Here is a 26,418-nt window from a genome sequence, read left to right on the forward strand (position 1 = left end):
AGTAGATATAATGGTCATCTAACTTAAATTCACCTATTCCAGTCCATTTTAGTTCGCTGATTCCTAGAATGTCGACGTTCACTCTTGTCATCTCTTGTTTGACCACTTCCAATTTGCCTTGATTCATGGACCTGACATTCCAGGTTCCTATGCAATATTGCTCTTTACAGCATCGGACCTTGCTTCTATCCCCAGTCACATCCACAACTGGATATTGTTTTTGCTATGGCTCCATCCCTTCATTCTTTCTGGAGTTATTTCTCCACTGACCTCCAGTAGCATATTGGGCACCTAATGACCTGGGGAGTTCCTCTTTTCGTATCCTATCATTTTGCCTTTTCATACTGTTCATGGGGCTCTCAAGGCAAGAATACTGAAGTGGTTTGCCATTCCCTTCTCCAGTGGACCACATTCTGTCAGACCTCTCCACCATGACCTGCCCGTCTTGGGTTGCCCTGAGGACTTGGCTTAGTTTCATTGAGTTAGACAAGGCTGTGGTCCTATTGTTATTAGATTGACTAGTTTTCTGTGAGTATGGTTTTAGTGTGTCTGCCCTCTGATGCCCTCTTGCAACACCTACCATCTTACTTGGGTTTCTCATAGATGTGTTATTCATAGATGTGTCCTTATCACAAGCTGGCATGATAACTTGAAACTTTTAAAGACTCACCCTTTTGTCTTTAATTCTAAGAATTTATCTTACAGAGATTCAGAGATGTGGAAAAAGATTTGTATGTGAAAATTGTTCATCACAGGCATAGTTGAACTGCCAAATCGTTAGAAACAATATAAAATGTCCAACAAGAGGGAATTTGTAGAAGATATTATTGGGCAGTCAAGCTATGGGAAACTATACAGCTATTAACATTCACATCCTTGAAGAATATTTAATACTATAGATAACGTATCATATAAGAGAATGAGGTTCATGTAATCAGATATGACCAGACACTGTGAGGGAACTATGACTGACTTTATCGAGCCAAATCTTACAAAGTCTTCCAGAAAACAGGCCTGATATCTGGTTCATGGGGTAAACCTTATAGGTGGTAAGATAGATCGCTTCCTGGCAGGCCAGAGTTTGTGAGGTTGAGAGGAGAGAAAATTGCCCTCATTTATAGTAAAGCAGAGAAGAAGGATCCATGCAAGGCAGGAGATCTGGGTTTGACCCCTGGATTGGGAAGATCCCCTGAAGAAGGGAAAGGCTACCCCCTCCAGTATTCTGGCCTGGAGAATTCCATGGACTGTATAGTCCATGGGGTCGCAAAGAGTCGGACACAACTGAGCTACTTTTACTTCACTTAATACTTACTAGGGAAGAAGGAGCAGAAATCTGAAAGACTGCTCAATTTACATGAGTCATCCAAGCAAAGGTTTCATCACCTACGTTATTGTGCCATCTGCATGAGACCAAATTTATTTTGCACTGATCAGTGGGTGGCAGCTCCTGGGGATGGTGAAGCCAGTTACAGATTATAAAATAGCTGCACTCTATTTATACAATTTTATTACACAATTGAGGTGTAGGGTGAGTAAAATCTTCTGATTACATTGCTGCTGCTGCTGCTGCTGCTAAGTCGCTTCAGTCGTGTCCGACTCTGTGCGACCCCATAGACAGTAGCCCACCAGGCTCCACCATCCCTGGGATTCTCCAAGCAGGAACACTGGAGTGGGTTGCCATTTCCTTCTCCGATGCATGAAAGTGAAAAGTAAAAGTGAAGTTGTTCAGTCGTGTCTGACTCTTCGCGACCCCATGGACTGCAGCGCACCAGGCTCCTCCGTCCATGGGACTTTTCAGGCAAGAGTACTAGAGTGGGGTGCCATTGCCTTATCCACATCAACAATAAAAATAATATCTTTAGACCTTAATAAAAAATGTGCATATATACACATATATGTACGTGTACATAGACAAAAACATGTATTGTTATTGTTGTTTAGTCAATAAATTGCGTCTGACTCTGCAGCCCCATGGACTATAGCCTGACAGGTTCCTCTGTCCATGGGATTTCCCAGGCAAGAATAATGGAGTGAGTGGTCATTTGCTCCTTCAGGGGATCTTTCTGACCCAGGGATGGAACCTGCGTCTTCTTCATTGTAGGCAGATTCTTTACCACTGAGCCACCAGGGAAGTCCAAATACATATATACGTACACATATATTCTCTCTCTAAAAATATTTGTTCCTGGAAGGTTTCACTGAACAGGGCAGAACTTCCTGTTTGTGCCCACGCCTGCTCGGATGCCCAGTCATGTCAGATTCTTTGTGACCTCAGGGACTGTGGTCTGTTTGGTGCTCATCAAATCCTTTTCTATTCAAAACTCAAACAATAACGAGTCATTGCATTTCTTCATATGTTATTTTGAAATCATATACAGGCTGTTGATTTATTTCTTCTGGAGACAGTAGTTGAATCTGCCTTCCTGGCTTAGCTGCCTTATTAGCTGTGTCTGACATGTTGCAAGTAGTCAAGAAACTACCTGTTACCTGTTATTATTCTGTGACTGAGCCCCTCTGGAACAAGGAAGTAGAATTCTAGGGATTGTCTGGTGGTTTGAGCTCTAATCCTTATCTTAAACAGGTTCTCTGGCACACTCATTATTTTATTTCCGGGGCTTCCCTGGTGGCTTAGATGGTAAAGAGTCTGCCTGCAATGCAGAAGACCCGGGTTTGATCCCTGGGTCAGGAAAATCCCCTAGAGAAGGAAATGGCAACCCACTCCAGTATTCTTGCCTGGAAAATCCCATCAGGCTGCCATAAGGAGCCTGATAGGTTACAGTCCACAGGGTTGCAAAGAGTCAGACACGATTAAGCGACTTCACTTTCTTCTTTCTTTCTTTTCTCTAGAATCACCAGACTTCGGAGCTGAAGACCATTAGGTAAGCCCCACTTGTAAATTCCATTTACAGATGCTGTCTAGAAATTGTCCAGCCTCAGCTTGAAAAGCAAAGTAGCAGGCAGATTACTATACCCCACACAACCCTTCATCTTTGGCCAGCTTTAACAACTGGAAAATATATTGAACTTGAATCCATCTCCTCAAATCAGTATTCTGTACTCCTAGTTCTATTTGCAGAGCCACGCTGAGAAAATATTTGTCCTCTGCCACATGAGGGGCCTCAGGAAGGCTGTCAGTCTGCCCTGAGCCTTCTCCACCCAGGCCTGGACAACTGTTCCTCCTGTGAACAGTTTACCTCCCTCCACCATGTTGATTGCTTTCCTGTAAACACACTTGTTTATCCATCTCTTTCTAAAAGCAGCTCTGGACCATGGACTCTGAAGGCAACACAACAGCTATAGTCACACCGACACAACATTAAGCGGCTGTGACCACTTCCCTTTTGCCGGACACTGAAGAGGTGTTAATTTAACCCACATTCAGATGAGTTTGGGGCTCTCATGTTACAGACTTGATTTGGATTCCTGTTGCCCTAAATTCTACATGTCATTTTTTCCATCCACTTTATTGCTGTGCAATTCTGTACAGGACTCTCTATTTAGTCCTATTACATTTCTTTCTTTCTTTTGGACTTGACATTTATTTCAATCAGCTAAAAGAAAATGCATTTTCTATCCTCCAAGTATTATTGTTATATTTGCAAGTCTTCTGTGTCTACCTGCTCCATTAATAATGATAAATGTTGAACAGAAACTGGCGTAGGACAGAGGTTGACGTTGATCTATTATTTAGCACCCTTTAAGAAAGGCTGTTTATCCATTTACAAATCCTCCCAAAGACACCACGTCTAGTATTAATGTCTCCTTTTTGATAACAAGACCGTCGTCAAGAGATACTGTCAAATATCTTGTTGAAATACAGATACATAGTATCTACTACGTTCTCCTTCTCCACTGAGACAAGAAAGCAAATGAGGAACACTGACTCACCAGTTCTCAATAATTATTATTTTTTCTTCTTAGGAATTTCAGATCATCCTATTTGTTTATTCAAAAATATTCAATATCTGCTATATTTCAGGCACACTGCTAGACACCAGACATAGGATCCATGCCCTAAGGATTTGCTGCCTTTAAATAATGCATTCTCCCCAGAAACAACACCAATGTCTGCCCTTCCTTAAAAGGTTTAGCAGAGAGTTAAGCACACAGGAGGTCCTCAATAAATATTTGTTTTATCAATTTTGATAATTATTATAAGTAGCATCTATTAAGTGCCTACCTGTGACATGCATTAGGCTAAGTATGCTAAATAGATTATGTCATATAATTTCTATGAAACATTTTCCTCCCATTTTACAGATGAGGAAACTGAGGCACACAATGGTTAGGTAATTTGTCCAAGCTTGAATATCTACTGAGTGATGGAGATGGATATGTGAACCGAGGCATTTCACATTAGAGGTCACACAGCTTGACCCTTGTACTGTAACTGATGACTTGCCTACTCGGAACTAATACCAAAGGATCTTATTCTATAACCTAAATATTCATAAGCCTCAGAAAAAATTTTCTAATGAGTTTAAGCAAGCAACTAGCAAACTACCAAACAACTCTAGTAAAACTAAATATTTCAGGTATATTTTCATTCAAAACAGGGTATTCCCATTAAAAACAACAAAGTGTAGAATTACAATATTTTATGACAATTATACAAAGTTCTCAGCAAAAAACGTGTTTAAAAAATTGTTCTCTGTGCACACTGCTGTTTCCTAGGAACCATTTTATTTTAGATGTAGACTGTTCCTTAGAAATTATCTGTTCACTGAAGAACCAGATGAGTGATGGTCTCAGATAAGTTCTAAGGACTTTCCAGCCTCCAGACTCTATGACTGAACTTCCAGAAGTTAATTTACAGTTCTATTGAGTTCCTTTGTTTTCCATCTGACTTAAAAGAATTTAAAGGAATTTTAAATCTGAATATAAACTAATTTTTAAAATTTAACTCATTTTTTTGTTATGTGATTTTAAAAAGCCTTGAGAGAAATTTAATTATTTACAAAAATCATTTAATTTTTTCTCAGAAACCAAAGCTAGCAAAGACATTCCACAGTGTATATATTGATACTTATAAGCATATTCATTCTTGATCTGCTTTACTCATGATACTATTTTTAATCAAGCTTAATAATTATGCAATTGAGTTAATATTCTGTAAACAAACAAAACAACCCTGGCTTTATTCTATAATTAAAAACGCCATTGACAAGCAAACCCACAAGTGATCAATCAGAAAGAAGGTAATGACAAGTGATCACAATACGTTTCCATCTCTTCAAAATATTCCCGATACTAAACTACTGAAGCTAGTTGATGAGGTACAGATCAAATATTTCATAATCTCACCTTTTGGAATGATCGTCTTGTCATTCTTATCCAGGGCCTTGCCTTCCTAAATCAGAGGAAGTGCCCTGGAGCCAATGTGTTCCTCTGTGTATCTAAAATTAAGTACCCAGTTGGTGGCTAAATTAAGCTCTGACCTTGTACAACTGAAACATGAGCGATTCCTGGCACACAGTGAAGTGCTACCCACCACTTCTCTGGACCCTCATCACAAGAAGCACACGGCCACAGAGGTGTAATAAGATTATCCAGATCCTCATTGGTTCAAAGAGCTCTCATGAAAACAAACGATCTGCCAACCCAGGGTCCTTGCTGAAGGAACACAGCAAAACCAGCTAAGTAAAATTTAAAAATATTTTAAAATCAGTGGTTCAAGAAACAAACCTGTGACTCTCTGTGTCTGCAGACTCCAGTCCACTTTTAGTCAATTTAAACACACATTATTTCTCATTCTTCATCTTTCAGACTCACGTCAAATCTCATTACATACAGTCTTCTTGTTGTAGGAATCTACTGGTTTTGATTTGACTTGCATGTCAAAGCTGCCAGTCTGATACACAGATGGGGATATGATATGCAACGACACGTAATCTGATCAAGACTTTTAATGTCAAGTTAGAAAACACAGAAAGTGAGCAGCAGGGGTAAAGCAAGAGAAAATTCTTTCACTCGGGAAGAGTTGTTTGTTTTCTACTAAAAAAATAAAGTTTACGGTCTCACTGATTTTCTAATGAAAATAATCTGCCTGAAGTTTGTTTTGACATGGGTATCCTTGGATTAACTCAGTCACTGTCAGCATTCACAAAGCCATCTGGCTTCTGTCCCCACCACTCCACTAAAACAACTCGTCTCGAGGGTCTCATTGACCTGCTCGTGTCTAAGGCTAACGGACGCTCTTTGTTTCTTATTTTTCAGGCCCTCTATTGGGCTTCCTGCTCTTACTCCCTCCCTCCTTTCCTGAAACTCCTACTCCCTTGGCTTCGGAGAGTACTATATGCATCAGTTTTCCTTTGTGCCTCTCTGATTTGTCTTTGTGTCACTCTGTACTTAGTGTTAAGGAATAAACACATGGTCTGTAGTGGATTTATCAGGTTTATTTCAAAATGTGGAAAACCATAAATGTGAAATCAGAGGTTCTATCTTCTCTTTGTGATTAAAAAAAAAAAGGCTATATTTCTGTCAGCCTTGGAACAAACCCTAAGAAATACTTTATATTTATGCCATTATTACCATGTTTTTAAATAATCAAGGTTGAAGGCTAGAATACTGCGCATGTTTTATGATTATTAATCTGATTTGGAATTTTTCAATGAAGCACTCTTATAAAAAGCAAGCAGCATTGTGAAACTCTACTTTTTATTGAGCTTTTCTTAACTTACTATATTTAAAAATTTATATGAAGGTTAAGAAAAATCTATACTCAACATTTAAAAATGTGATTTGGCACATTTCAGGGACATTTCTGCTCTTATATGAATAAATTTATGTTCTTTTTATGCATTTTTATAATGATTACTGTGGATCTAGTTATGTTGCACAATATTAAAAATAATGCTTAATATAATAGAAAAAAAGAGAGTGTATCAAATCAATGAAAATACGCTACTGATGACACAGATCTATGAACAAGTCTTGCCTTACCTCTTACTCTGTCACTTTACATTTGCTATTTAAAAGCTCTGAGACTCAGTTTATTCATCTGTAATATGGGGCTAATAATAATCAAAACCATAATAATAAAAAATAATAACACAATGACCTTGGCACTCACCATTTTTATGAGATTTATTCCTCAAGTACCTAATCATCTATATACACACAGTAAAATAGGCTTTGAGTAATTCAAGTATTTAAGAAAATGAGCTTTTCATAATGGTAATAATCACTTCCACATTTGCTCGTTTTGGAAATTGGCTTTTCCTGCTGGTTTTCTCAAATGGAAACAAAGAACCTTGCACCCCTGTTTTGTAGATTAGAGTAAGTTTCAGTGAGGGGTATGATTAGGCAGTGAAGGGCTATTGAATATTATCATTGTTCTGAGAAGGTACACACAATGATACCAACATCCAAATACGTGTCCCTTCTATCTATATATAGCAAGAAATGCATGTCCTGTGTCAAGATGCTAATTCTAGCAACTGACACCAGGAGGCTTAGGGGGAAATGGTTGTAACGCGTTGTTAAAGGGACTGTCCCTGGAACTTGGGGGCCGGGAGGTTTGGGCAGCACTGTATGGTGAACTCCCAGGGAGTGAGGTGGCTTCCTGGCCTTTGTGTTTAAGACACGCATGCTGCCACACTTCTCACTTGCCCACAGGTACTCTGTGTTCCTGAAAACTGGCTCGGGGCTTGTGGGCCTTTGACTGTGACTTTTAACATACAACTCTTGCTGTGATAAGCCATATAATGCCATCTACCCCACGAGGCCATTACCATATTCCCTTTCAATATATCCCCTTATTCATAAAAGCCTTCTCAGAGCACAGCTTTATCTTTGCCTCCGGAGCAAAATGGGGCTGTTCACACACCTTGCAGAACGCTACTTTGTTCTGCTCTGTTATTCCGTAGTTTAGTGGGTGGTTCTGTGTACCTCACTCCGTTTCATTTTTACTTTAGGATAGCTCAGATTTTCTTCTCCTCCTTCCCCACTTTCTACACTTGTTCGTTAGTTTGGTCTTGGGGGCTGTTATTAAAAAAATGCACATTTTATTTCAGTTGGGTATAAAACAGTAGAAAAATGTGAGAAAAGTATGCTTTTTATTTTAGTGCGCTTCCTAGCACTCTGATAATCGGTTGCTTGTATTTGTTGTGCTTTCTATTGTGGTGGTGGTTGTTGTTGTTTTCTCCCAGACTGAGAAACGACTAAAACGAAGTCAAATGTGTTAGCGCTGCCTTCCATCAGCAGCGCTGATGTCACAGGCCCCTGGGAGAACCTGCACTGTTGACATCACTGTCATTTTGTTTCCACGCGGAGGGACAAAGGCAAGTGACGAGAAGGTAGTTTTTAGTAAGACAGTGCTGTAGATGGCACACTGAACTAATGAGGATAAAAAGAGGCAGTATTCTGTCCTGGCTCCCGGTTATACTTACCACTTCATCAACAGTGTCTGGTAAAGAGTTTGCCACGTAGAAAGCACACACCAAATATGTGCTAAATGTTCTGCCAAACACTGGTGACTTATTATTGCCTAACACTGGGTTAGCAGTTACTTCCTGTCTCACTTAACTAAAGGCTGATTCAGTTAAAACTTAAGGTGAATTTTAAGAAAGCGAGTTGATCTTTCTTTCTTTCTCTCTTTTTTAGAGCAAAGCTCTTAATTTTCAACATCACGAGAGACATTTCAATGCATCTAAGAGAAAGAACTCTAAATTAAAAGAAGGCAGGGAATTTCTATTTTAGCCTCAGATCTGTCCATAACTTTGTGAATTAAGGCAAATCACTGAAATGCTTGTACTTTAGTTCCCACCTGTGTAAATGCTGCTCTCTCTACTTCCCACCACTATGAGAATAAAACAAGAGCATAATTATGGAAATTCCTTGAAAAATAGTAATCACTGTACAGACACAGTACATACTAATAGTATCATACTTCTGGGATATAAAATGAACATAAAGCAACTGTCCATTTGGTTATCTATGCTATAAATGCAGAGATTTTAGTATACGCAGAATGTGGTGCTAGGCCGCTCAAGGCATGCACACCAAGATGGCTGGGACATGCAGCTCTAGTCCTGAAGAAGTTTACCATCTTGCAGAGAAAAATAGGTCGCAAAGAAGCCCAAATTTGGTAAGAGAGATAAGACATAAGTAGGCTACAGAAGAGAGGGTCAGAGAATAAAAGACTCATATAGATACACGTTTGAGTTTTTAAAAGAGAAATCAGTTTTACATTAGTGGATAATCGAAGTATTTTGAGTCCTTTTCTTCTAATCTTTTCTAATTCTAACCTCTTACATATCCTAAATTGATAGTGACTTAAGGAGACTCTCACTATTCTTAGTATCTTTTTATATCAATAGAACATAATCATAATCAAGACTGTATAACAGAGCTTCATATTGACAACCAAAGTAAAATTTGAATTATTGAAAATTCAGTATTCTGTTCTTTCTGAAAAGAATTGCGCTTGTTGTTACGTTTTGATTTTTGAAGTTGCTAGTGTATGACGTTTCCCCAATTAATAGTTAATTATGAAAAAGAGCATTTTGACATTACCTGTTATGGGAAAATTATAAGAATTTGATGAATAAAAATTACCATGTTAAAATTTTAAAATTTCAACATAAATTCATTGCCATTAAGAGATACATTAATGCCCCACTTGCATTCAGATCTTTTATTTTTTACATGTCAAAATCAACTTACCATTTTGTTCAAACAATTTCAATATAAAAGTTAAGCTTAGTGATTCTTTCAAGAAACTAGAAAAATGTGATTATTTCTGCTAGACTTAGATTTACCTCTAGTAAATAGTGTCAGTCCAGGAATAAAACACTCTGAGTTTTCCAAAATGGAATGTCTACTACCATACATTATATGCAGCTTAGTTGTAACTTGATTTGAGGATTTAATGTGCAGTTACAATACAAATAAGGCACATTTTCACATTTCCTTTACTTGGGCTATAATTCAAAAATGTTAAAATCAAGTTGAGTTTTGAGATTTGGTGCAAATGTTTGGATGCAGTTTGGAATGTCTGGGTAATTCTCCAATCCTGAAGATCTGGAGCATCCAGTGTCAGGTAAGTGAATGCTTTCTAGGGGGCTTTCTTTTCTGGGTACTCAGGATACAGGAGGGCTTCCCAGATGGCTCAGTGGTAAAGAATCTGCCTGCAGTGCAGGAGATGCAGGAGACATGGGTTTGATCCCTGGGGTCAGGAAGATCTCCTGGAGGAGGAAATGGCAACCCACTCCAGTATTCCTGCCTGGGAAATCCCATGGACAGAAGAGCCTGCCAGGCTGTGTGCAGTCCATGGAGCTACAAAGAGTTGAATGCAGCTGAGTGATTGAGCACAGGACACAGGAAAGAGCATAATATTTCACCAGCTAATATGAAGGTATTTTGCTCTGTTTGAAGGTAAAATTTACAGATTTTGTCTTACATTTGATGTCAGGTGTACAAGGTGGAGAAAGATAGAGCCTAACTACCAGAAGGATAGGGTTGCCATCAGCTGAGATGAAAAAGGTCCCAGAAAGAGCAGGTTTAAAGAGGAAGAACAGGAGTTCAGCATGGATCATGTAAAGCATGAAATACCTGTTAAAATTCAAGCAAGAGGAAAGGTTAAGGAGGCAGGTGAATGTGAGTCCACATTTAGGCAGGGGAGTCTGAGCTGGTAATACATAAAGCCATGAGGTTGGATAAATTCACCAAATGAATACACAAAGGCATAAAAATGCAGGCATTCAAGGGATTAGCCTTGTGCTAACCAAAGTCTCAGGATAGAATAGAATGCAAGCTAGGGGAAGAAAAATATTTGCAGCAGGAGAGAGCAATTAACTGTATCAAATTCTGTTGCCAGGCCAAGTAAGATAGGGACTAAGAACTGACCATGGGACTCAGCAAACTGTCGGTTCGTCTTCTATTCCAGAATCATCTCCCTAACTGACTTCATTCCAGAGGTTTTCGATCTTTCCCCCCCTTCTTCTCAGTATAAAGAATTAAGACACAGGGTTCTTATGTCGAGGGGCTTTTACGACCCACATACAATTTCCTTAAATTTAGGAACATTACTTTCTTTACTCCGGAGAAGGCAATGGCACCCCACTCCAGTACTCTTGTCTGGAAAATCCCATGGATGGAGGAGTCTGGTGGGCTGCAGTCCATAGGATCAGGAAGAGTTGGGAACGACTGAGCGACTCCACTTTCACTTTTCCCTTCCATGCATTGGAGAAGGAAATGGCACCCCACTCCAGTGTTCTTGCCTGGAGAATCCCAGGGACGGGGGAGCCCGGTGGGCTGCCGTCTATGGGGTCGCTGTTTCTCTCTGAGAAAAATCTCTCAGCTCATTTTGTTTGTCTCGCTTTGTGAAAAAGGGCCATTGATCTATTAAAATCAGTTCTTTTAAAGTTTATATCAGCAGCTACTTGAGGATTAAAAGGATGTCAAAAAGCAGAAACTGAAGTAGAACTGAAAACTGTTGTATTATACTTCCGAAGAAAAATCATCAAACACAGGAGAAGTAGACACAGTCCTGATGCTCGAGGTGAACGTCAGGACTGTGCCATGGTGACCGCCGTGCGAGAGGATTTCCTAGGCTTCTTAGAATTTTGCTGTGCTTCACAGCCCTTGCTTCCAGCTGTCCTGAGAACTCACTTTCCGTATCGCTTCCTGTGATATAAGATCATCAGAAAGGAAAGCTCCAAGATTCTTTGAAATGGGTCAGTCTCTTACTTCTTGGGATCCTCTTTCTCAGCTGAAATATTGAAATTAGGCCTGGAACTACATGAGCTTGAATTTCTCTTTTAAGAATCTGTAATGTTATCATTTCATCTTCTATAGCCTGAATGTTTTACTTTTAAAGTTTCAGATCCTGCTAAAGTATTTTCGTTTGTGATGCATGCCATCTCTTTGCCTTGTATCTAAATTAGATTTTAAAAGGCTAATTAATTCTTAAATAAGATTTACATTGATTCTTTCACAGTCCTAAGTTATTAGCATTTCTGAGTAAACTAGATGACATGTATCCCCTTTGAACAGCACTACACTCATTTATTCACTAGTCATGTGTTTATTTGCTATTATGTTCCTGGTACATTGATAATATTAAACAAGGCCATTTTTAGTATCAGTTAATGGAATAGATAAAGAGATGACCAAAAGAAGGTGATAAACAGCTTCCAGGAGAGGACAAGAGTGTGTCACAGAGAAGATAAAGGCTTGAGACTTGAAGGATGAGGGTTTTTTTTAATAATCTAAAAAAAGGACAAGTATTCAAGGCAGAAAAAAAAAATGTACATTGATCTAAAGGAAAACACATACATGGGGGGTAATTGTGAATTACCCCAATGGGGACAGGGAGGCCTGGCATGCTGCAATTCATGGGGTAGCAAAGAATCAGACACAACTGAGCAACTGAACTGAACTGATGGGTAATTGCTGGTCACAGAATGCGGTGGGAAGGAAGCCTGCAGTAGACAAGCAGGAGACTTAGGCAGGAGTCATAATATGTAGGATGTTATACACTGAACTAGGGGAATTCAGGATTTTATTTCTTCTTCTAGGGCAGTGGAGATGAGAAAGGGCTTTCTCTCTGGGGTGAACTAGTGTATGTGGTATTATTTACCAGAATCTCAAAGGCTGTGTGTATGGTCTGAACATTTTGAACATACACTCCCTTTCAATATTCTAATATAACCTAGTCGCTCATCCTTCCTTCCACAAAGATGTAAGCTTCAAATCCTGGGGAATGAGTCTATCCTGCAAGCATCTGAGTCTGAGAACTGCCCCGGCAAGAGGAAGCTACAGGAGCATTCCAGGCAGGACAATGCCCTGATCTGATTTCACAATTTTTCCTCCCTTTTCTCATTTTGCAGATATTTCACCACTAAAATTGTGATGTAGATTTTGTTCCAAATGAATAAGAGGTGCTCTGTATGCAAGTGGACCTGGAGCACCAGCGGCACACATACACCTCAGCATTGCCCAGATTGACTGGTAGGAGCAGCCAAAAGGCTCTTTACAGTTTGTTAATCCATTTGCTTTACTTAAAAATGTAATTCATTTTAAGTGGTCTGCAGTAATCTTTTGAAAAATACCCACAAAGTTTCGTATTTTCCACTCCAAATCTGTCAGACTTGAGATTGAGAAAAAGACAGAAAAAGACAGAAACTATGAAACATATATGTTGTATTCACAACTAGACTTAAACAACAATAAAAGGAAAATTTTCAGTTTATAGTTTATTAAATAATTTAAGTAGCAAGTTATCCTCATAATTTGATGTATATAACTTTAACCGAGAGTTCCCCAAAACTTATTTTATGTGTAGTGAAGCTCACAAGTTCTTTAGAACCAAAAACATTTGAAAATGATAAAGATAATAATAACAAAAACACAGTTTTAGGACTTTAGTTGAGCAGAATCTTCTTCTGGTGTTGAGACTAGGTATTGGAGATTGACTTTTTTATAACCACACAGTTCAATTATCATGTCCTACCTCCACACTCACACTCTAGCAATGTCATAGGTCGTCAAATAGTAAAGTGGTTCTGTTACTTGTTAAAGAAATTATTCACAACATTCTGGTTTTGAATCCAAAGAGTTAGGAAATTAATGGAGCTTTTTTTCACAACAATTGACAGCCTTCCCTCAGCTTTCCACTATCTAGTGAGACTCTTTCCTTGAAGCGCTGTTTAAGTATACACTTCGAGACATAACACCTCCAAGGAGCTGAAGGAAGCCTGTGGGTCACAGATACCAAGTCGCTATTGATTAAATGATTGGTAAATAAAGCCATTTTCTAAACGGAGGTCAGTTTCAACAAAGCAAGCGGAAGCGGAAACTGCGTGGAAGACAGCGCCACCTAGTGGGAGGAGAGTCACATAAGACGGCTACTTAGGGATTTGCTTTCTAATTCTGCGTTTTGGCTCAAATGGTAAAAAATATGCCTGCAATGCAGGAGACCCCAGTTCGATCCCTGGGTCTGGAAGATCCCCTGGAGAAGGAAATGGCAACCCACTCCAGTATTCTTGCCTGGGAAATCCCATGGACAGAGGAGCCTGATGGGCTACAGTCTATGGGGTCATAAAAAGCCGGTCACGTCTTAGTGACTAAATAACAACAAAACCTCACAACATTCCTGCAATGTAGGAGGAAGGAAGACTTTCAAGGAGGAAGCAAAACTTAGGGGGCTAAGTAAATTGCCCAGGTTTGCATGGCTACTAGGGGCAGAGCTACAGTTTTACCATAGTCAGGCTGGCCCACGTGCTAGAGGCCTCCCAGGAGTGTGACTGACGGTGTGTGTGAGTGTGTGCACCCAAGCTCTCATGTGGAATGACTGCCCTCTCCATTCCCATACTGGAGCAAGAGATGTCACTCAGTGACTGCACTACAGAGTAGCCCCTGCTCAACTGGCCCAAAGCAGAGGCAAGCTCAGAGCTATCCCTGTACCCAGCAAGTTCGATCCCAGCAAGTTTGATTATACTGTAATTGCTTTGTTCAGTAATTCAAGCAACTCAACCAAATAGCCAAACCACATTCTTACCAAGCACCGCAGTGGAGACCCAAGGGTTTGCCATGCCCCTCAAGTCTTCCCTGGCTCCCCTAGCTCAATTTGCTTGCTCTCTGATCAGGCTCTGCACATTCTTCCCTCTGGGTCCTACTCACTCTGTGACCTGTCTCAAAGGCCCTCAGTGCCACTCCCTATTTCTGCCTGCAGAGCAGAGGTTCTGCTCTTTTAAGACCCAGCCTAAATCTTTGCTCTTCATCTCTATGAAGTTCTAACCCTGTCAGAGCCCATCTGTTTTTCTTTTTTATTTTCCGATGATGTATTTTTTGTTTGCCTTGAATTGTAATCGTTTATGTACAGTTCTTACATCAGCTGTTATTTGGAAACTCTGAGGACAGAAAATATAACACGTGGGATTTGAACAACACGGGTGTTCAATAAATCTGAATTGAATTGAAGGCCTGGGGACCTAAACAGCAGCCAGAGAAACCTGCAGCTTCACCATATGCTTAAGGTTCTCACTTAAACTAAATGTCTAACTACAAAGTTTGTTGGGAAAGACAGCTGGGAGTTTCAAGGCAAATCCACAATGCATTGCTAAACATAATAGATTTGTTTTTAATAAAGACCTTGTAAATAATTTAATTAGTGTGATTTGCCATAATTAACTCAGCTTCCAAGAGCTGAATGAGTTATAGATTTGCAAAGCCCTTGGTATCAGGGAGTTACAAACCAGTTCTGCATTGATTTTAAACTTCTATTTTGACTACAATTACCTTTTTGGCCCTCAGGCTAAAGCCAGGTAGGGTTAAAAAGAAGAAAACAAACAGAAAAGCCATTCAGAATATTTTTGAACATATTTATGGAGGATTTATTTTGCATAAAAATGGATTGGTAATAAAAAAGAATTCAGAGAACATAACTATTATAACCTCTTCAGTGAGTACATAGCAATGTAGAAATTTAACAGTAGATATTCATTTAAAAAATAAACTTAAGATCCTTATTCTTCAATCCTAGCTAAGAAGATATTTTTCATCTAAAATTTTTCCTCATTAACCTTTGAAATTATCAAAGAAAACATGCTGTTACTATGGAATCAATGTACTCAAATATAATTGGTAAAATAAACACGACTCAAGTTTTTATATATTGTATAACATCTACTATTAACACTGTTGCTTGATTCTTAATCTTTACATATAAAATACATCATATATAAATTGTGTTACCACAGATTTACACTAAGGAAAACAAAAATTGTATTTTTCAGAAAGGAAATAAGAGGAATTAGAATTCATAAAGTTTCCAGATGACAGTGATTCAGTTGTCCACAAGAAGGAGGGAAGACCATAGGATAGAAAATTCTAACCAGGCAAACAAATTTGACTGAGAAAGGAAAGGGTGAGGCATTGCAAGAAATTCCTGGGCTTCATAGCAATCTCTTTAATGAGCTCAGATATTAAAAGGGCCTGTATAAAAGAGGACAAAGGCCCCTATCATATGGATAAATATAAAGACTGGTGCTAATAATGTTAAAAGCTAAAGCCTCAAATTAACTGAGATGGCATAAATGAAGGAATGATTGAACAAGTACTAAAACTACGGAATTTTTTAACAGTTTAACAGGTTATTAAAGAGAAAGAAGCAGAAGCAGGAAAGAATAGTGTGTTCACAGTTTTGTTGTTGTTTAGTTGATAAGTGGTGTCCGACCCTTTGCAACCCCATGGGCTGTAGCCTGGCAGGCTCCTCTGTCCATGGGATTTCCTAGGCAAGAGTACTGGAGTGGGTTGCCATTTCTTTCTCCAGGGGATCTTCACAACCCAGCACTTGAACCCACATCTCCTGCATTGACAGGCGGATTCTTTACTGCTGAACCTATGTTCACAAATCAGGTAAATGGCGAATATTAAAATGACAGGTATCTAAGCTGAGGCGAGTTATTTCCTGTAGACTGAAGAACAGTCAGTTTGATCAAAGAACTACTTTTAGTAAAGTCTGAACAAGACAGAGAATGAAAAAGGCATCAGGAAGCTTTGGAAGGGAAATTGCCATGATTTTTTTAAACTGATGCAAAAATATAAGCAGATAGTTTGTGAGCAGTTAGGTCTAGATTATCCAGTATGGATTTTTATCATTTGAACTTTATTTTACTATTCATATATCTATTTCTTCATTCAGTATTTTAATAGCAGTTTCTATGTGCAAATTATATATGCTTGGCATATGTATCACGGCATATAATCACGGCTGAACATCAGAAATTCCTGACACATATAAGAACCAGCATAAATTCAGATGAGATCTGATAATAACTTATAGAGAAAAAAAAGAAGTGTCTGAAGGATTAAATCTGCCAAACAATAAATGACAGGGGTAAACATGGCATATGGATTAGCAGTAATGGAGGTCAGGGCAGGATGCCCCCAAATATGCCACTTTGACATGTTGATTATTTTGAATTAAAGTTACTTAAGAAACAGCTGGTGTGAGGAGGACCTTCTGACTCTCTTTTGCTCCCTTGAAAGTAGGAAATAAATCTCCCCTGTGAAAGGAACCTTCTCTGAACCAGAAGGCAAAGAGACATCCTGATCTCCAGAGAAATGAAGTTCAGGGCCAAGAAGGCTGTATAAACAAAATGTGTTACTTCTTTACCAATTTACTACCTCAAGTCCAAACTTCTTTCTCTTTTCAATTCTTCACAAATTTATTGTTTCTTTGTCTAAAAGGTGTAAAAGCTGCCTTCTTTAGTCACTTATTTGAGTCTATATTTGTATGAACTCCTGTACATACAAAATTATTTCTTTCCCCTGTTAATCTGCCTCATGTCCATTTAATTATTAGACCAGCCAAAATAACCAAGCGGAGTAAGGAAAAATTTCCCATCCTTGATTGCAGAGAATATTGAAAAAATATATTGACTGTAGAAAAAGAAATGTAGGAATTAGGATGACAGAATGGAGTGTTGATATTATATGCCCTGACAACACAGACAGGAGACAATTATTTGGAACATAAATTTGGGACAGAAAGGAAAAGAAGGTAAGTAGCAGAGATTGCTTCCTCTGGTGTAGCTGGGAGTTAAATGATAAAAAGCAAATCTGACATACCAAATGTCAGAGTATAAAAATATTTAACATGTGAAGGTGAACACTGAGAAAAGTAATTGTGTGTGTGTGTGTGTGTGTGTGTGCGCGCGCTAAAATTGAATCGGAGAGGAAATGCAGAGCAGAGGAGACAAAAAACGAACCTCATAGTTTTATCAACTTTTCCTAGTAGAAAACTGACAGTAAAATTGTCTAGGAAATTGTCTAGGAAAATTGGAAACCAAGAGAGACACATAATAATATTATAAATATAATCATGAAACAAAAACTAAAGTCGTCTTCCTAAATATCTGAACAACATAAAAAACAGAAACAGATTCATAGGAAACGATCATTTTAAAAACTACAAAAACCAGAACAAACATATCTGTTATTCATTAAATGAAAATGAGCTTACCATTGATTAAGGAAAAGAATCAGTTTGACATATTTATGGTGGTTTCTTACCTTTTTCTCCGTATTTTTTTAATGTGTCTTAAATAGAGTCCAAGGGAGCAGGCAGGAAATAGAGTCGGATCTAAATTCAATCAAGTCTTCAAGACTGAAACAGAAAAATAAAGTAAAAGTAAGCTAAAACAGGGGCTTTCCCTGGTGGCTCAAATGATTAAGCATCTGCCTGCTGTTGCTGCTGCTAAGTCGCTTCAGTCGTGTCCGACTCTGTGCGACCCCATAGACGGCAGCCCATCAGGCTCCTCTGTCTCTGGGATTCTCCAGGCAAGAACACTAGAGTGGATTGCCATTTCCTTTTCCAATGTGTGAAAGTGAAGTTGCTCAGTCATATCTGACTCTTCTCAACCTCATGGACTGCAGCCTACCAGGCTCCTCTGTCCATGGGATTTTCCAGGCAAGAGTACCGGAGTGGGATGCCATCGCCTTCTCCGAAGAATCTGCCTACAATGCAGGAAATCCAGGTTCAAATCCTGGGTCAGAAAGACCCCCAGGAAAAGGGAACGGCCACCCACCCCAGTATTCTTGCCTGGAGAATTCCATGGTCAGGGGAGCCAGGGTAGGCTATCGTCTATGGGGTTGCAAAGAGTCAGACACGACTGAGTGACTAATACTTTCAAAGTAAACTAAAAGAGTCCTGTGGAGGAAAATGAGACTGTAAGAACTTAAACATGTTATATATAGCCTGTTCCTGGATAAGAAATGAATTCACTCAGGAAAAAATATTGAAGAGGTACAAGGTACAAGGTCTTCTGAACAAAACACAGTAGGTGAAGGAATCAACTGTCTAGCTGTCTGAATGAACTGCTAGAGTAAATAGAGATTACTAAAAAATAAATAAATAAAAATTAAATAGTGCAGCCTCAGGCCCAAGATGTGTTTGTGAAGAATAGAGAACAGCTTATACCCAAGCTCTGAAACACTTCTTCAGAGCCTGGATGAATATTTTCCTTCAGTGATCTTTAAGCCTGAAATACTAAGAGTAAAAATAAATACTGATGGTAAAACAACAATGGTTCGCAAATCTAAGTTTCTTCCATCACTTACAATTGCTGAGGACTCCCTCAAATCTTCAACAATCTATTCATTGATTTAGGTATATTTGTTAGGCACACCTACACTCCGACTAGCTCTGTAGAAAAATGTAATGGGAAAGTGCAAGTAGTAAAAATCATGCTTTCTGCTCTCAAAATTAGGAAAGAGCAATCAGAAAACAAACTATTTTTAAGCTGCATGGTACTAACTTAAGAGTACAAAGGAAATCAAAGAAGTGAGAAATTAGCAAGTTAAATAAAGTTAGTGGTGTGCTGGTAATTTTTGTTTGTTTTGTTGATGTATAATTGACAAAACTGTATAAATTTAAAGTGTACAGTGTGATGATTTGATGAACGTATATACTATAAAATGATGCCATAAGCTAGTTAACATACCCATTACTGATCACTCATACAGCTACCTTTTTATTTTTTGAGTGAGAAGAGCCTATACAAATGATAAAATGCATGAAAAGATGTTCAACATCAATAAACCATTAAGGAAATGCAAATTACACCCACAATGAGATATAATTACATATCTGTCAGAATGACAAAAACAAAACAAAACAAAACAAAACAAAAAACAGTAACAACACCAAACACTGGCAAAAATGTAGAAAACTGGATCCTTCATGCATGGTTGGGAGAGATGTAGAATAATATAGCCACTCTGGAAAATAGTCTGATAGCTTAACAACTTAAATATATAGCTATCATTCTACCCAGCATATGCACTTCTGAACATTTATATGGGATCCATGAAAACTTATGCTGACTCAAATATCTGAATACAAATGTTCATAGCACCTTTGTTTGTATGGCCCAAAACTGGAAACAAGCTGGACATCCTTTGATAGGCAAAAGGTTAAACAAACACTGTGTATCCATAGTGTGGAATACTACTCAGCAATAAAAAGGAAAGGATTACTGATACACTAACACTCTGGATGAATCTTTAGAGGAATATTCTGAGTGAAAAAAGTGAATTCCAAATGGTTACATATTGTATGATTTCATTTACAGAACTTTCTCCAAATGAAGGACAGATTAATGGTTGCCAGGAGCTAAAAGGCGAGGCGGAAGCAGGGTGGGGGGTGGGGAGATGGGTGTTGGTGAATGAGAGAGAATTAGGAGTAGTTACTAAAAAGGCAACCTGAGAGATCCTTACAATAATGGAAGCTCCATATCTTAACTGTATAAATGTCAACAGCTTGTATAAATGTTAACATCCCTTCCACAATTAAAAACAAAAACAATACTGAATAACATTCAAAATTATTCAGAGTTTCTCTGTATAGGAGCAATGAACTGTTCCCTAATAATCTGACTTTCACAAACCACAGCACATAGTCACTTGCTGTGCTATTGGAGGAGCTCAAATATTTCCATTTTAATGAGAAATTTAAAAGAATTTTTATTACTTAAAAATATAAATTGAAACAAATATCATCATAACATATATTGATTGGAATGCCCGGGAACACAGTTTGGAACAGCTAGGGATTCTACCACTACTTGCTAGGAAATGAAGCCCGAGACCAACCATCATGAGCTTTAGAGATGGAGATACTCGTCTGGATCCAGAGAAGAGAAAGGATCTTCCTAAATCAGAGCTGGGCTTCCCCTGGTGGCTTGGTGGTAAATAATCTGCCTGCAACGTGGGAGACTTGGGTTCGATCTCTGGGTCAGGAAGATCCCCTGGAGAAGGGCACGGGGACCCACTCCAGTATTCTTGCCTGGAAAATCCCAAGAGCAGAGGAGCCTGTCAGGGTACAGTCCCTGGGGTTGCAGGGTCAGACAACTGAAGTGACTGAGCACGCACAAAGGTCATAGAGCTGGTAAGCAGTGCAGCCAGTATTCCTGCTTAGAGTTCCTTTCAGTTCATAATTATTTTGAGTAAATGGGTGGGGTATATGTTTCAGAAGGAATATATAAATTTCAGTGGGAATGGGGAATGGGCAGGGCTGAAGAAGTTAGATATATAGCTTACTTGATTCTTCCAAATTAAGATAGGGAGAGAGAAATTGCTTTGGTAACTCTCTTGTGTTGTGTCCCTTGCAGAATTAATTGCTGGTTAACTAAAGGACTCTACAGTCAATCTGCTCAGACCATAATTTGTCGAGGTGTATTAGTTTCAGCCAACAGGTAAAGATGAGCAGGCATGCCTATTGCAGTAAATGAGTACATGGAAACCCAGTTTCTTAATATATTCAGCTTTCCTTTCCCATGCCTAGAATATCCTTCAAATGAAGGTCAGTCAAGAAGGCATCACGTGACTGCAGACATGTGTTCTGTGCCAGCAGCAGTCCTGACAGGTCTCTGTGGAAGGCGGACAGTCTGGAGGTTGAGGATGGAGATTATGCAAATAATTATTTTTATTCCCTTTTGAAAATAATCACATTTGGTAATTCTATTTATGAATCACCTTATATGTTTACTGTATGTTCAGCCACTAGAACAAAGCTCCTTGATAACTGAGACCTGGCCACCTGGTCCACTGACAGACCCTAAGACCCATGGTAGCTTCTGGTACAAAGTAAGCAATCAATATACATTTGTTTAATGAATCATTATTTTATTTTTCTGTTGCTTGTCCAGTTTTTAAAAGCAGTCATATGCTTCCTCTCACATTTCTGAAGTTCTTGCTCTGCTTTAGCTAGTGCCTCCCTCCCCCCCATTTTATCTTGGTTATTTTATTTCACTTAATTTGTCCTTTTACTTTGGAAGAACTAGTTAAAAAATACAATGTTGATTATCTTTTCAGTATTTTCAAATTTTTTCTTGTACCTCATTTTATCTTCCTATTTCTAAATTCTGTTAAGAAATTTATTTTTAAAATAATTAGTTTTGTTACCATTTTTAGTATATTATTACCTTTAATATTAATAAATACTTATTTTGGTCTCAAACAATAGTTTTTTATCTCCTTAAAAAAATTCTTGTTTTTCATCACTTCTTTACTTTCTTTCCTGCTTTTAAATAAGAAGTGTTAAGTACACACTTAAGTACACAGACATGCCCCCTCAAACATCTTTATTATTCCTTCCTCCTGTAGGTTCTCTCTATTTCTCAATGGAGATACGCAAAGAGTCAGACACGACTGAGCGACTGAGCTGAACTGAACTATGTTTAATCTCAGTTGTTAAGCTTAATTCAAATCTGGGTGGGAGTGTGTGTTAGTCATTCAGTCATGTCTGACTCTTTGCAACCCCATGGACGGTAGCCTGCCAGGCCCCTCTGTCCATGGAATTCTCTAGGCAAGAATACTGGAGTGGGTAGCCATTCCCTTCTCCAGGGGATCTTCCCAATGCAGGGACTGAACTTGGGTCTCCTGCATTGCAGGCAGATTCTTCACTGCCTGAGCCACCAGGGAAGCCCAGGTGGGAGTGTTGGATGGTCCCATTCTGACATGGTCGATAACTCAAACATCTGGAAGCCAGTCAGATAAAACTGGGTAATGGCTTTAATTTGACTTACAGCCCAATTTAGAATGAGGTTCTAAAACCCACCATACCAGAAACACCTAATTATCTGGTTACAAACACTTTTTAGAAGTATCCATAGCACAGATAGAGAAGAAGACAGGAAGAAATCCAAATTGTTATGGATGGAAGCGTTAGAGATGGATAATATCCAAACTATTAGGATTTTAACATGTCAGTCTGTTCTAAGAACTCACTTGAGAAAAATGACCTTTTTTTGTTACAAAGTTAGAAGAGGAGAGAACACTCCCTAAATGGAATTATTTTCGCCCCGTTCCTGCCATGAGAACTAAGGTGAGTGTGCCCAAGACAGGCCTCATCATCTCTCGATTTTGAAGAATGAATTCTTCCTGCTCTGAAAATTGAGGTGTTTTCTTCTTTCTCAGTCATTTGGTCTCATGCTTCTCTCAAGTAAGAGGTCCCTGAGCCATATCTTCTAAGGAAATACTCTAACTTTGGTAAGATCCAGCCCTCCACACAAGAGTTCTGAGTCATTAACAAGCAGCGTGCGTGCACACGTGCTAAGTTGCTTCAGTCGTGTCTGATTCTTTGTGACCCCATGGACTGTAACCCATCAGGTTCCTCTGTCCATGGGATTCTCCAGGCAAGAATACTGGAGTGGGTTGCCATTCCCTCCTGCAGGGGATCTTCCCTACCCAGGGATCGAACCTGTATCTCTTATATCTCCTATACTAGCAGGCAGGTTCTTTACCACTACTGCCACCTGGGAAGCCCAAGAAGCAGTATAGGAGGTTCTAACTCTCTTAGTTAATTAATTTTAGAGAAATAAGACCTTCAGACACGACTGAGCAACTTCACTTTCACTTTATTGGCTAGGCTAGAGTTCCTGCAGGCAAACTGTGTTACAGATTTTAGCTCTAAGTCACCTGGCCTGCTAACTTTATTTGCCGAATAACTCCGCAACATCTATCTCCAATATTTACCCCTCTGGGAACTCTTACCTGAGAATATAGTGCATTTGATGCTCTTGCTACTCACAATAAGATATTCCCAAATCCCCTTCTGATATCATAGATGTCAAGGTTGATTTCCCTCTGTAGCTAAATCTACCCCACCAGCCATGGGACACCACTATCAAACTCTTCCAGGCATAGCTTGGCAAAGGGTTAGTTCTGAAAATCTACACATTTTCCCACCACATAGAACTGATTAGCTGTGCAGTACCTTAGCCAGGATCAGCTAGGTCTGTTTAGCTGTGGTGTCTTTAGCAAAGGTGATACAGCAGAAGCCCAAACTCAAAGTTACAACCAATGAAAACACATGCATCTTTTATAATCACATGATTCTACATTCTAGAACACACCCTACAATGGTGAAAATTCTTAGAATCTGGAGGGACAGGGAACAAAGACTGTGACCTCATAAACTTCTATTTTTCTAAGTTCCAGTCACTCTTTCAGCATTATCTGGTTTGAAAAAGGACATTTCCTCTTAGTCCTAATGCTGTTTCCTGAATCTAAACTAGTATGTCCAGATATATGTGTTACCTTTGTAGGAGCAAATGTGTGCATCAGGTGGTTGGTTCCAAATCAACAGTTTCTTTACATTTATGTATGTGTGTATATCCATGCACATGTGTCTGTGTATCTTTAAAATGCCATTATTCATGCATATTTGTTACTATATATTTCCTCTGTCCTGAACGGTAACTGTGGATGATTTAAATACTGAAAGATATGCAAAACCTATGATTGAAAGCTATCGGTGAATCTGAATTGTGTCCCCTCAAAATTCTGTTTGAAGTCCTAACCCCCACAACATCATAATGGGACCTTATATGGAAATGGCAACCCACTCCAGTACTCTTGCCTGGAAAATTCCTTGGACTGAGAGGCTCCTCAGAGCCTGGTAGGCTACAGTCCATGGGGTCGCAGAGTCGGACACGACTGAGTGACTTCACTATACTGTACTATATGGAAATAGGGTCATTGAGAAAGATGTAATTAGTTAAGCTGAGGTCATGGGAGTGGGCCTCCCAAAAGTTGGAAATTATGATGGAAGTTATGGTAAAGCCTAATTCTTGTGTGCTTCCCTGGTGGCTCAGTGGTAAAGGAACTACCCACAATGCAGGTGATGTGAGTTTGATCCCTGGGTCCAGAAGATCCCCTGGAGAAGGAAATGGCGGCCCACTCCAGTATTCTTGCCTGAAATCTCATGGACAGAGGAGCCTGGTGGGTTACAGTCCATGGGGATGCGAAGGAGTTGGATACAATTTAGCAATCAAACAACAAAATAACAAATTCTTGGGTAATCTGAACTAGAAAGATTATATCCCCCTAGCTCATGTGTCTAGGAGAAGCTATCCTTTTAGAGAAGAGAGGATCATATGATTAAACTAATCTATTACTCAGTTTGTAGGTTTGCTGTAACAAAATACCACAAACTGGCTTAAACAGAATAAAAATTATTTGCTCAGCCATCTGGAGGCCCCTTGGAAGGAAGGAAAGTTATGACCAATGTAGACAACATATTAAAAAGCAGAGACATTACTTTGCCAACAAAGGTCCATCTAGTCAAGGCTATGGTTTTTCCAATGGTCATGTATGGATGTGAGAGTTAGACTATAAAGAAAGAATTGATGCTTTTGAACTGTGGTATTGGAAAAGACTCTTGAGAGTCCCTTGCACTGCAAGGAGATCCAACCAGTCCATCCTAAAGGAAATTAGTCCTGGGTGTTCATTGGAAGGACTGATGTTGAAGCTGAAAGTCCAATACTTTGGCCACCTGATGTGAAGAAACGACTCATTGGAAAAGACCCTGATGCTGGGAAAGATTGAAGGGGGGAGGAGAAGGGGAGACAGAGGATGAGATGGTTGGATCTCACCGACTCAATGGACATGAGTTTGGGTAAATTGCAGGAGTTGGTAATGGACAGGGAGGCCTGGTGTGCTGCAGTCCGTGAGGTGGCAGAGTCGGACACAACTGAGCAACTGAACTGAACTGAACTGGAGGCTGAAGTCCAAGAGCAAGGAGTCAGCAGGGTTAGATTCCTTCAAGGGCTAAGAGAGAGAATTCATTCCTGTCCTCTCCCCTAACTTCTCGTGGTTTTCTGGAGATCTTTGGTGTTCCTTGGCTTGTAGAAACATCATCTCAGTCTTTGCTTTCATCTTTGCATGATGTTCTCCCTGTGTGTATCATTTATGTCCAAATTCCCCCTTTTAATAAAGACACCAGTCATTTGGGACCAGGGCCCACTCCCATGACCTCAGCTTAACTAATTTACATCTTCATTGACCCTATTTCCATGTAAGATCACATTCTGATGTTGTGGGGGTTAGGACTTCCAACAGAATTTTGAGGGGACATAATTCAGATTCACCAATAGCTCTCAATCATAGATTTTGTATATCTTCAACTAACTCCTGCAAAATTATTCCCCAAAGTGATTATACTAATTCTCTCCCATCAGCAGTGTATGAGTATTCCTGTTGCTCCACATCCTAGTTAACAATTGGTCCTTAACTTTTGCCCATAAGACAGCAGTGAAATTATTACTTTGCATTTCTTTTCTTAATAGGGAGGTTGAGTTCTTTTCATGTCTATTGACTGTTCCTGTTTCCATTTCTGCCAATGGTTTATTTCTTTCTCTTGCCTATTTTTTCTATTGTATTCACTAAACCTGTATTAACTGGGTGTCCATTATGTACTAAGTACTATTTCAGGCCCTTGAGATATGGTAGGAAAAAAAAAATTCCAACCCATACATGGCTTATATTTTAGAAAATGATGATACATAAAAACAATATAAGATAACTAGACAGCATATTAGAGGGTGACAAGGGCTACAAAGAAAACTGCAGCAAAGAGGGTAAAGAGTGTCTTTGTGATGATTTGCAATTTTACATCTCAAAGCCAGG

At 39.1% G+C, this 26,418-nt stretch overlaps 1 protein-coding gene across 1 annotated transcript in view; it reads right to left on the reverse strand.

Annotated features, from left to right (window-relative positions):
• ASB15 (ankyrin repeat and SOCS box containing 15) overlaps positions 1-5,380 on the reverse strand; it is a 39,018-nt gene extending 33,638 nt beyond the window's left edge. Inside the window, exon 1 of the mRNA XM_005679407.2 lies at positions 5,305-5,380. The gene's annotated coding sequence lies outside the window, so the exon portion shown is untranslated. The remainder of the gene's footprint in view (positions 1-5,304) is intronic.

This window comes from Capra hircus, chromosome 4, assembly GCF_001704415.2.
Source record: "Capra hircus breed San Clemente chromosome 4, ASM170441v1, whole genome shotgun sequence".
Lineage (NCBI taxonomy): Eukaryota > Metazoa > Chordata > Mammalia > Artiodactyla > Bovidae > Capra > Capra hircus.